Genomic DNA, 9,231 nt, shown 5'->3' with positions numbered 1-9,231 from the left:
TGATCCCACATTATCCCATGATCATTCCACGGACAGGGCTGCCGAGCGACTTCCAGCCCAGGGAGACACGGTGGCTTCAGGACAGTGCAGGACACAGGTTCCTCCTGCCCACTGGGCCCCAGCTTATGGCTCTTTGTCACCTGCTTCTGCAGTTAAAGGCCCCCTCGTCCCCCCGGCCTGAAACCACCCTCACTGGCTAGACCTGCAGCCGCTTCCTCCCGCGCACAGCCCTGGGCTCACGCGGCCCTTGTCTCCGAGCCACCCCTGAGTGCCCTGCTCACAGGTCTCTGTAGGGGCTGGGGAGAAGTGGGCAGCTGAGGTGGTGGTGGACAGGTGAGGGCATGCCCCACCTCCCGCTTGACCGGCCTGTGTGGAAAGGGGACAGTAGGAGCAGGTGCTCGTCCTGCCTGGCGGCCTGCCACCTGCTCTCCGCCCCAGGGAGGGGAGCTGACCTGCTCCAGGAGTCCCTCCCGGGCTGGAGGGAGCCCCCCCAGAGGGGACAGTGCTTCCTGTCGGAGGGCCACCATAGCAAACCAGCTATGCTGCCCGGGTCCCCGTCGGCTGGCTGACCTCACGGTGGCAGCCTCATGGTCCTGGAGAGGCCGGGCTCCGAGCCAGCAGGACAAGCCAGGACACCCGCCAGGCCGTCCTCCCAGTCCCCGCGGCTCTCTGTCTTTACCTTGGCCATTTTTGATAAAGGCCTGGGTGAGCCCACGCGTGGACCCCCTGAACTCTGCAAGACGTCCCCCTCTCTGTGCAGTAAGACGGGAGCTGTCACTCAGCCCCAGGGCCGGGGTGGGCGGTGGCCAACAGTGGCCCATCCTGAGGCCATGGCTGCGTCCCACAGCCTGTCCCCCCGCCTCCCCAGGGAAGGCAGAAGTCCAGGTTTAGGCGAAACCCACTGCAGAGATCCTGGAGGCCACTCCCTGAGCTGTGACCTGGGACGTCTGGGATCCGTTTCCTCCTCAGAGTCACCTGTGGTCAGTCAGAGAGAGGCAGGTGAGTGTCCAGGGGCCTTCACTAGAGGATCCCAGGCTCTGCCAGGTGTCATGAGCGCTTCCTCAGGTGTGAGACATGGGACCGGGTGACAGGTGACAGTCACCTTGAATCTTACTGGGGTTCTCTTCCTCCCAGGCTCTTTCTCCTCCCCGCCTCATTTCTCCCTTATGCCAACCACACAACTGCCCTTTAAATACACAGACAACACAGGCCCTTGGATAGCCCCCTGCCAACACAACTCACCCCCCGGCCAGAGTCACTTTCAGTCAGAACCCTGGAGAACGTGTCCCCTCATGAACACACAGACATACACACGTCAGCTGGAAAGCACCAGAGAAACACCCCACGCAGAAAGATGCAGCAGATCGTGTATTTGACAGCCACAGGTGATCTCTGAACTGGGGCTGGGGAGGCCTCGCAGAGGAGGCAGCTTCTGAGGAGACTGAGGTAGGGAATGAGATGCTTGGCTCCATGGGGAAGAGCAGTCCAGGTGGAGGGACTGGGAAGTGCAAAGGTCCTGAGGCAGGAGCTCTTTCAAGATGTTAAAGGTGACCAGGTTGGGGCGGAGTGGGAGGGAGGATGGGCTCCCATCATGGAGGACCTTGCTGGCCTTCGCAGGCTTTGGCTTTTATTCTGCACAGGAGAGGTGGTCACTAGAGGGTTTCAATTAATGAAATATGAAGGTCTGACCTAGTGTGTGGAAAGGCCCACAGGGCAGGACACAGGGTAGGGCAGAGGACAGGCACTGGAAGGCCAATCAGGAGACCTGAAACCTGAGGGACAGTCGGGGGAAGGAGGTGCTAAGATATGGATTTAGGTCAAGCCCTGGGGCATGTCGACTCCATTATTGTCACTGTCCCACCCTCTGTCCCCCCAGGTTCCTAATGAGTCTGACACCACAACATCCAGTTATTTATCTAGAGTTGAACACACACACACACACACGCACACACACCAACAAGCCGCCATCTCCTGGCTGTCCATCCCCTACTGTGTCCCTGGGCCTTCGCGGAAGGGGCTGCAGGAGGGGGGTCTGAGGGGGTCTCTGTGTGCAGCAGCTGAGGCGGTGGCTTGGACCCAAGTTTCTGGGCTAAAAAGTGAAGCCAGATGCCCCGAGAGTCCATCTGCGTCAGGGCCGGGGCGGGGGGATTAGGTCAGATATTCGTGTGTGCTCAGAACTCTGGACGCGGGGTCTGTCCAGCCTTTCCTGGAGTGTTGACGTCACCCAGCAGCGCCTGCCGTGCCAGCAAGCCTGGGGCCTGCCACCCTGTCACCCTGACTTCTAAACAAAGAGCAAGTATCACGAAGGCGTCGATCTGGAGCGTATTGCTTGTTTGAGGCTGAGATGTAAAAGGCAAATCAGTTTAAAAACAGCATTAGCTAAACAACTGTCCAGAGACCCCCAAAGTGACCCAGAATAGAAACCCCAGGGGGTGTGACTGGGAGAGGCTTGGGAAACTGAGTTCTGGCAGCTGGTTGACCCCCCACTATCCCGAGCCCAACAGAGTCACAGAGAGAGGTGTCAGGGTGACCTCACCCACAGCCCAGAGAGGGGGAAAGGTTTAGTCATGGGAAGAAATTGGGTCTGTTTTCCCCACACCTCCCGGCGGCTGCTGCTGGAGAACACAGATTTGGTCGGCTCCCCCGCGCCCCTTTGGCTATCGTGTGGATCAGGGCTGGGGCGGTGGGGATTGGGTCACATATTTTTGTGTTAAAGCTGTTGATGTATAAAGCCTGGTAGTTACAGCACTTTTAATAAATCAGGTTAGTGTTCCAGGGGGAGGCTTGCGTGTGCCGTTCACGCACAAACGCCTCCATCATTTAAGAGGCTTGTTAAAAACGGCAGTTGAGGAGCAGATTAACCAAGCTCTGGGCAGCAGATGCCTTGGGCAGGGGCGGGCGCTGGAACAAGCAGAGGGTCGGGCAAGAACGCGCCAAGCTACCTGCCTCCAACGTCAGGCGGGTGTGAGAGCGAGGGCTTTAGGAGCCTCGTTTTGAGCTCTCCGTCCACTTGGGCTGCTGCAGAAGGCCGCAGACTGGGGGACCTACAAACCACAGAGATGTCTTTCTCCTGGAGGCTGAGAAGTCTGCGATGGAGGCACAAGGGGAGTTGGTGCCTATGGGGCTGTGCCCTGCTTCCAAGGGGGCTGTGTGTTCACGTGGTGCCAGGGACGGGAGGCCAAGAGCCCTTTCATCAGGTGCTGATCCCATTCATGAAGCTGGGCTCTCAGGACTCCATCACCTCCCAAGGTCGCACCCCCAGGAGTAAGTGTCAACATGCAGTCTGAAGGGGCCACCGTCTGTTGAGCTGTAGCAGCCAGGGTCAGCCCTGGACCCTGGGGGAGAAGGGTGAGGAAATCGAGGTCCCCGTATACAAGGGGTGCTTACTCCTCACCTGGAGTGAAGACACTGCTTCATGGACTAATTAAAAAGCAGCATGCTCAGCAAAGGAACCCGGCACCAGAGCAGGTGCCCTCCGTAGACGCCATTGACAGACACCTAGAACAGGAAATGCCATCAGAATAGGGCGGCTCCTGGGAGGGGGGCCTGGAGTGGACAGGAAGGGACACTGTCCAACTACTGCATCCTTGAGAGCAGGAGCTTCCAGGGCCTGGCAGGGAGAGACTGGGGGAGGACCTTGCCTTTGGCCTGAGCTTTGAAGGTCATGGAGGGCCTGTCTCTGACAGCCCCCAGGGCCCTGTCCCCAGCCTGTGTAAGAGTTGTCCAGTGGATGGATGGCGACAGGGGGACTTGAGGGTGGCCCAAGCAGGTTCACAGGAGATGAGGGCCGGCTTCAAGCAGTGGAAGGGGTCTCCCCAGTGAGAGACATAAAGACCCCATGACCTTTACTCTGACAGTCCCCCATTCCGCTCAGGAAAGCCGTTAGAGTCTGTTCATCAATTAAAAACAGAGAGTCATTGTGAAGGGTGGGACACACAGGAGAGAGTCCGTGCCAGCCGTGTGGCAAGGGGAGGGATAACCTGGCTTCAACGTGGGGTTGAGGTCTCATGTGCTAACTTCCACAGAACCCACGGGACTACAGTGTCCCCCAAGTGCTCACCCAGGCTGCCCACCAGCCAGCAATGCACTCCGCGACACCCAGAGCCATCTAGAAGGTGCCCGGAGAGGTCCTGAGTCCGAGGACCCCACGTGCCGGGCTTGTGAGGGCCCAGCAGAGCTTCCCCCTCAACTGCAGCCTTGGACCCTCCACTAATGGGGACCCCAGGCTCTGCCCCAAGGCTGGCCTTCCCCTCCCTGACTTGCCTTGTGTGGACTGGGCCCTCCAAGCCCCCAGTCCCCTTACATGCAGTCACTAGGACGATCCCAGATGATAAGTGACATGAAGAAATGAGTAACTGGCTGCTGGGAGGCAGAGGGGGTTGGGGGAGGTGTCGACCTTAGAGAAGATGGCAGGGAGCTGACATCCCACAAGAGACCTGTGTGAACTGGGAAGTCCCCGGAGGAAGACCCGTCCAGCGGGAGCAGCCAGGGAAGGCCCTGAAGCCGACTGAGCCTGGTGTGTTTGAAAGAAAACAGGCCCCTGTGGCTGGGGTGGGACGCAGCACTGGATCCCGCAGGGGCTATGGACCAGGGTGAGGACCTTGAAGGGGACCACGAGGAGTGATGGGGGCTTTTAGGGAGGAGGCGCGTTGCGGATGTTCCGTGGGCTGGGAGGAGGGGAGGTGCCAGCGGAGGCGGAGGCGCAGGGGGCTGCGGGGCGGTGGGAGACCGGGGTCCTCCCCAGGTGGTAGCCCGCCCCTGGCTGCGGGGGAGGCCTTCCTGCAGTCTCCAGCTCTGACCACTTTATTTGACCCCCAGCCAACCCCGAAGCGGTACTGTTATCATCTCCATCTTACATAACGGGGGAACTGATGTGGAGTCATTTGTCCAACGGTGTCCCACCGCAGTAAGAATCACTGCCAGGATTTGAACCGAGGTCACCCTGCTGTCCCGCCCCCAAAGAGCCACCGCCAGTTGAAATCCAGTCCTGAAGATCTCTCCAGGGCCCTTCAATATTCAGGACCCTGGACAGCGCTTTCCCAAATCCCCGGGTGATGGAGGGGTGTATGGGGGTGGGGGTGGGGGGGGCCCTAGCTGGTTGCTAAGCAACGTCTCCGTCTCCAGGATTCAAGGGAGCAGGAAGGAAGGCCGTCATTGGCGGCCCCAGTAACCACGTGTTTGGGACCTGGCCAATCAGAGCATTCCATCCCCTGACTCCGTGTAGGCTCAGGTCGCTCCTGGGACCCAAGTTGGTCAAGACCCAGGGCTTGGGCTTGAGTGTTGGGAGAGACGTGCTCTCCCGCTGGGGGGCTACATCGCAAGGCCTTCCCTGCCACCTCCAGGGACACCCGGGCCCAGCGCTGGGGTGTCCTGCTGAAACCGAGTAGCAGATGGAGCCGAGCTTCATACGAGCTGATTTTCTTCCGTCGTTAAGCCAATTGAGTGGGATTTCTGTCCCCTTTAACCCAAAGTGTCATGGCAGGTGCTGGTCTCTCTGGGCTGGCTCCCAGCGGGCTCCCCATGTGATGCCACCCAGTTGTCCCTGCAGCCTTTGGCTCGCTTCCTCTCGGAGCCAGCGAAGCCCCAGGGAAGGAGTGATTCCTCTCCTTCCTGCCAGCTGTCCTTCCACACGGGCGCCTGGTCACGCCTGCAGGTGGAACACATACGGTAGTCAGGCCTGGACACCTGTCAATCCCAGGCCCGGGAGCGTGAGGCAGCAGACTGAATCATGTAGGGCAGGCAGCTGAATGTAAGCGGTGACCTGGCAGGGGCAGATCATGGGCACCCACTGTGGGACAGCCTGGAGCAGGGTCCAAGAGGGGCTCAGGACTCAGTGGACAGAGGTAGGGAGCGAGCCTCTGTCCCTCTCCAAGCCCCAGTGGATACACCAGAGTCCAGGTCCCCAGTTGCCCACTGTACCTGGGGGAAGGGCTTTCTACTTGGCAGAGAAGATGTGAGAAGAGCCCCGGGTGGAGGGGGAGTCCTGGAGGGGGAGTCTTGAGTGGAGGTGGAAACCCGGGGTGGATGTGGAGCCCCTGGATGGAGGTGGAGGTGGAGCCCGGGGTGGAGGTGGAGCCCTGGGGTGGAGGTGGAGCCTTGGGCCTGAGGTGGAGCCCTGGGGTGGAGGTGGAGCCCCTGGCAGGGCTGCCTTGGGGATGTCATCACGTTATCACTTTTTCACTCTTCGCCTTGTTTTCACGCCTGCAGAATGGGAGCCGTTGGCCTCTCCAGTCCTCAGTCTGTAAATGAGAGGGCAGGGATCTGGTCCCAAGGCCTGGAAGGAGGGGGACATCCACACCTGCTTGTCAGGGGACCCTCCTGGAGTCCGCGTCAGCAGCTCCACTTCTACGGAAGCCTCAGGAAGTCTGTCACCTCCCTGCTGAAAGAGGGTAATTAGCTGTGCTAACAGCTTGGTGGTGGAGGCTGTTTGGGTGGCTGCCACCCAGGAGAAGGAGCCTCTCAGCTGGAAGGCGCTGACGGTGGTGCATCAGCGTCTGTCTCACCAGGCTGCGCACTTAGTGGCAGGCAGCGCGAGGAAGGGCGGTGGCTTGGGGGCAGCACCTCGCGGGCTTCAGGGAAGCTTCAGGAAGGAGTGAGGGTGAGACCGTGGCAAGCCCCTGCCCTCCACCATGACTGCCTGGAACACAGGGTTCAGGAGGCGCAGGTGCCAACCGCAACCTCCCGTCTCCAGGCTCGTCTCCAATGGCACCGGACTGCCCCGCAGGGCTCATCCCACACTGAGCCCCAAGTTCCCCACCCTGCGCAGGCTCCCCCTGCGGCCCCACCCCTGCTAGTGGCATATGTGGGGGTGGTGGGAGAACAGGACTGTCCAAGACCTGAGAGCCAGGGCAGGGATGTTATCTTCAAGGGAGCCACCTGCAAGGCAGGAGCCCAGGAGTAGTGGGGTCCTGGAGTCCAGCGGGCAAGGTGGCAGCTGGAGCCTGGAGGGTCCCCTGGGGAGAAGCACTTTCCTGGGAGGTTGGGAGGAGGGGACTGGAGCCCTCCTGGAGGTGCAGAACTGGTGGCCATTGTGGGACACAGAATCGTGCACTGCAACCCTGTCAGTCCTCTCATCTTCCCAAGGAGTTTTTCCTGAGTCATGTCTTCTCATTAATTCATAATAATGATTACAATGATAGGGGGCTGGGCGCCATAGCGCACATCTGCAATCCCAGCCAGTGGCTCAGGAGGCTGAGGCAGAAGGATTACAAGTTTGAGGCCAGCTTCAGCAATTTAGTGAGGCTGTAATCAACCTGATGAGACCCTGTCTCAAAATAAAAAATAAAATGAAATGAAAAGGGCTGGGGATGTGGTAAAACACCCCTGGGTTCAATCCCTTGTGCCAAAAACAAACCAAAAAAAGACTAATAGACACAGAAGAGTGAAATAATGTCCTCCAAGTCCCACAATGAACAGTAATCTGAGGCTAAATCTTAAACTACCTTTTTGCACCATCTGGATGGCCACAATGTGTCCTCAGGTCCAAGTGGTCCAGGCCACTCGTAGGCTTCAGGGATCTAGTCATGGCCCCTGACCATGGGAGCTCGTGGTTAACATCCATAGACCCCCATTAGCTTGTACCACTCACTGAGACCCACCCAACTCCTGGGTGAAGATGATTTTGTCATCATCATCATTATTAAAATTACTGGAAGGGCGAGGACTGGTCCCAGACTGCTTTGCCGAAGCTGTGAGCTTCATCCCCGTTGATTGTCTATCCCAGGTAGGAAGGGGCAGGGGGGACCGGAGGCTGGCCTTGCTCTTTCTTGGTGGGCTGGGGGCGTTGAGCTGGGTGGTGCACAGTGAGGGAGAATTGGTTCTTGGTCCCCACAAGGCAGGGTCAGGCAGTCCTGGCAATGCCTAGCCAGTGGTGTTTGAACAGACACGGGAATGATGCAGGGTGGGAAAGGTAGTGCCCCAGGGAGTGGTGTGTGACCACAGAGCAGGTCAGGGCCAGAAGCCTCCTATGACCCGTGCACACGTGGCCATGCAAAATGTCTCCACCCATGCCCACACGCACAGCTCGTACAGCCAGAGCCACAGCAGCCCGTGAACGCACACTGTGCGTTCTCCACAACGTGTCTGAGCCCCCAGGCCTGCAGTGTGAGCCCAGAGCCACCAGCCCCTGCCCTGGACATGCTGCTCAGAGACCTTCGGCCTCTTTCAGGCTCCAGGCCTGGGTTCGAGTCTCCCTGGTGCTCTTGCTCCTGGCCCTCCTGGTGTGGTCTTGTCCCCAGTGCAGCACCTAGGCCAGAGGACAGTCCTGGCCTCTCACTCCACCATCCAGCCTGCCTTGGCCACCGGTGTCTCCCTGATGACCAACCAGCAGGGACTGGGGAGGCCTTGACATGCTCTGAATGACAGGGAGTGGAGATGGCAGTTGAGAAGCGGGGGTCAGTCTCTGATGGCCAGTGAGAGTCACTGAGCCTCTCCGGGCCTCAGCCCCTCACCTGCCGCACAGGAGCTGGGTAGCACCAGCTGCTGGTCACTCCACCTGCTTCAGGCCCCGCCCACAGCCTGCCAGGTGGTTCCTGAGCACAGGGTCCTGGTCTGGGCACCCTTCCATGGGTGACCAGGCACAAGTGAGTGTCCTCCCTGGACCTCTGTCTCCTCGTCTTTAGAGCCTGACACCTGATCAGGCAGGGGCCCTGCCAACACTAAGCTTCCCTGAGTCTGAGACCACACAGGGCCTGGGAGAGTTCCACAGTGATGGGCGGGTGGGGTGGGGAGGGGCCCCTGAGCCCCAGGATCTCAGCCAGGGCAACCACCTCGGTCTGCCCAGGGCTCCTGCTAAAGCCAGGTGTGCCGGGCACCACGCTTGCTCGAGGAGGTGGGGGATCGAGGAGGGGGCCTTGCTGGAGAGGGGAGGGGGCATAGGTGTGTACACGTTCTGTGGGGGCGGGGGGCTGGCTTGCCTGAGTTCCCTGCATGCATGCGCTCTGGAGCCATTACCTGTTTGCACATCCGTGCACTGCGTCCGCTTGTGCGGGTGTGCCCGGGTAGGCGTGGCTGTGGGGCATGGCTTATGAGGGCGTGGCTGTGGGGCGAGGCTATGTGGGGGCGTGGCTGTGTGGGGTGTGGCTGTGGGCGTGGCTATGTAGGGGTGTGGCTGTGTGGGGCGTGGCTCCCCTGGGCTGGCACCCTCTGCTGCAGTCTTCTAAGCACCTTCTGGTGTCTCTCACGTAACCCTCAGACAGCTGTACCGGAGGTAGGTCCTGGGGTTTGAGGAAG

The sequence above is a fragment of the Marmota marmota genome, unplaced genomic scaffold, assembly GCF_001458135.2.
Source record: "Marmota marmota marmota unplaced genomic scaffold, marMar, whole genome shotgun sequence".
Classification (NCBI taxonomy): domain Eukaryota; kingdom Metazoa; phylum Chordata; class Mammalia; order Rodentia; family Sciuridae; genus Marmota; species Marmota marmota.
This window is presented reverse-complemented; position numbering follows the sequence as displayed.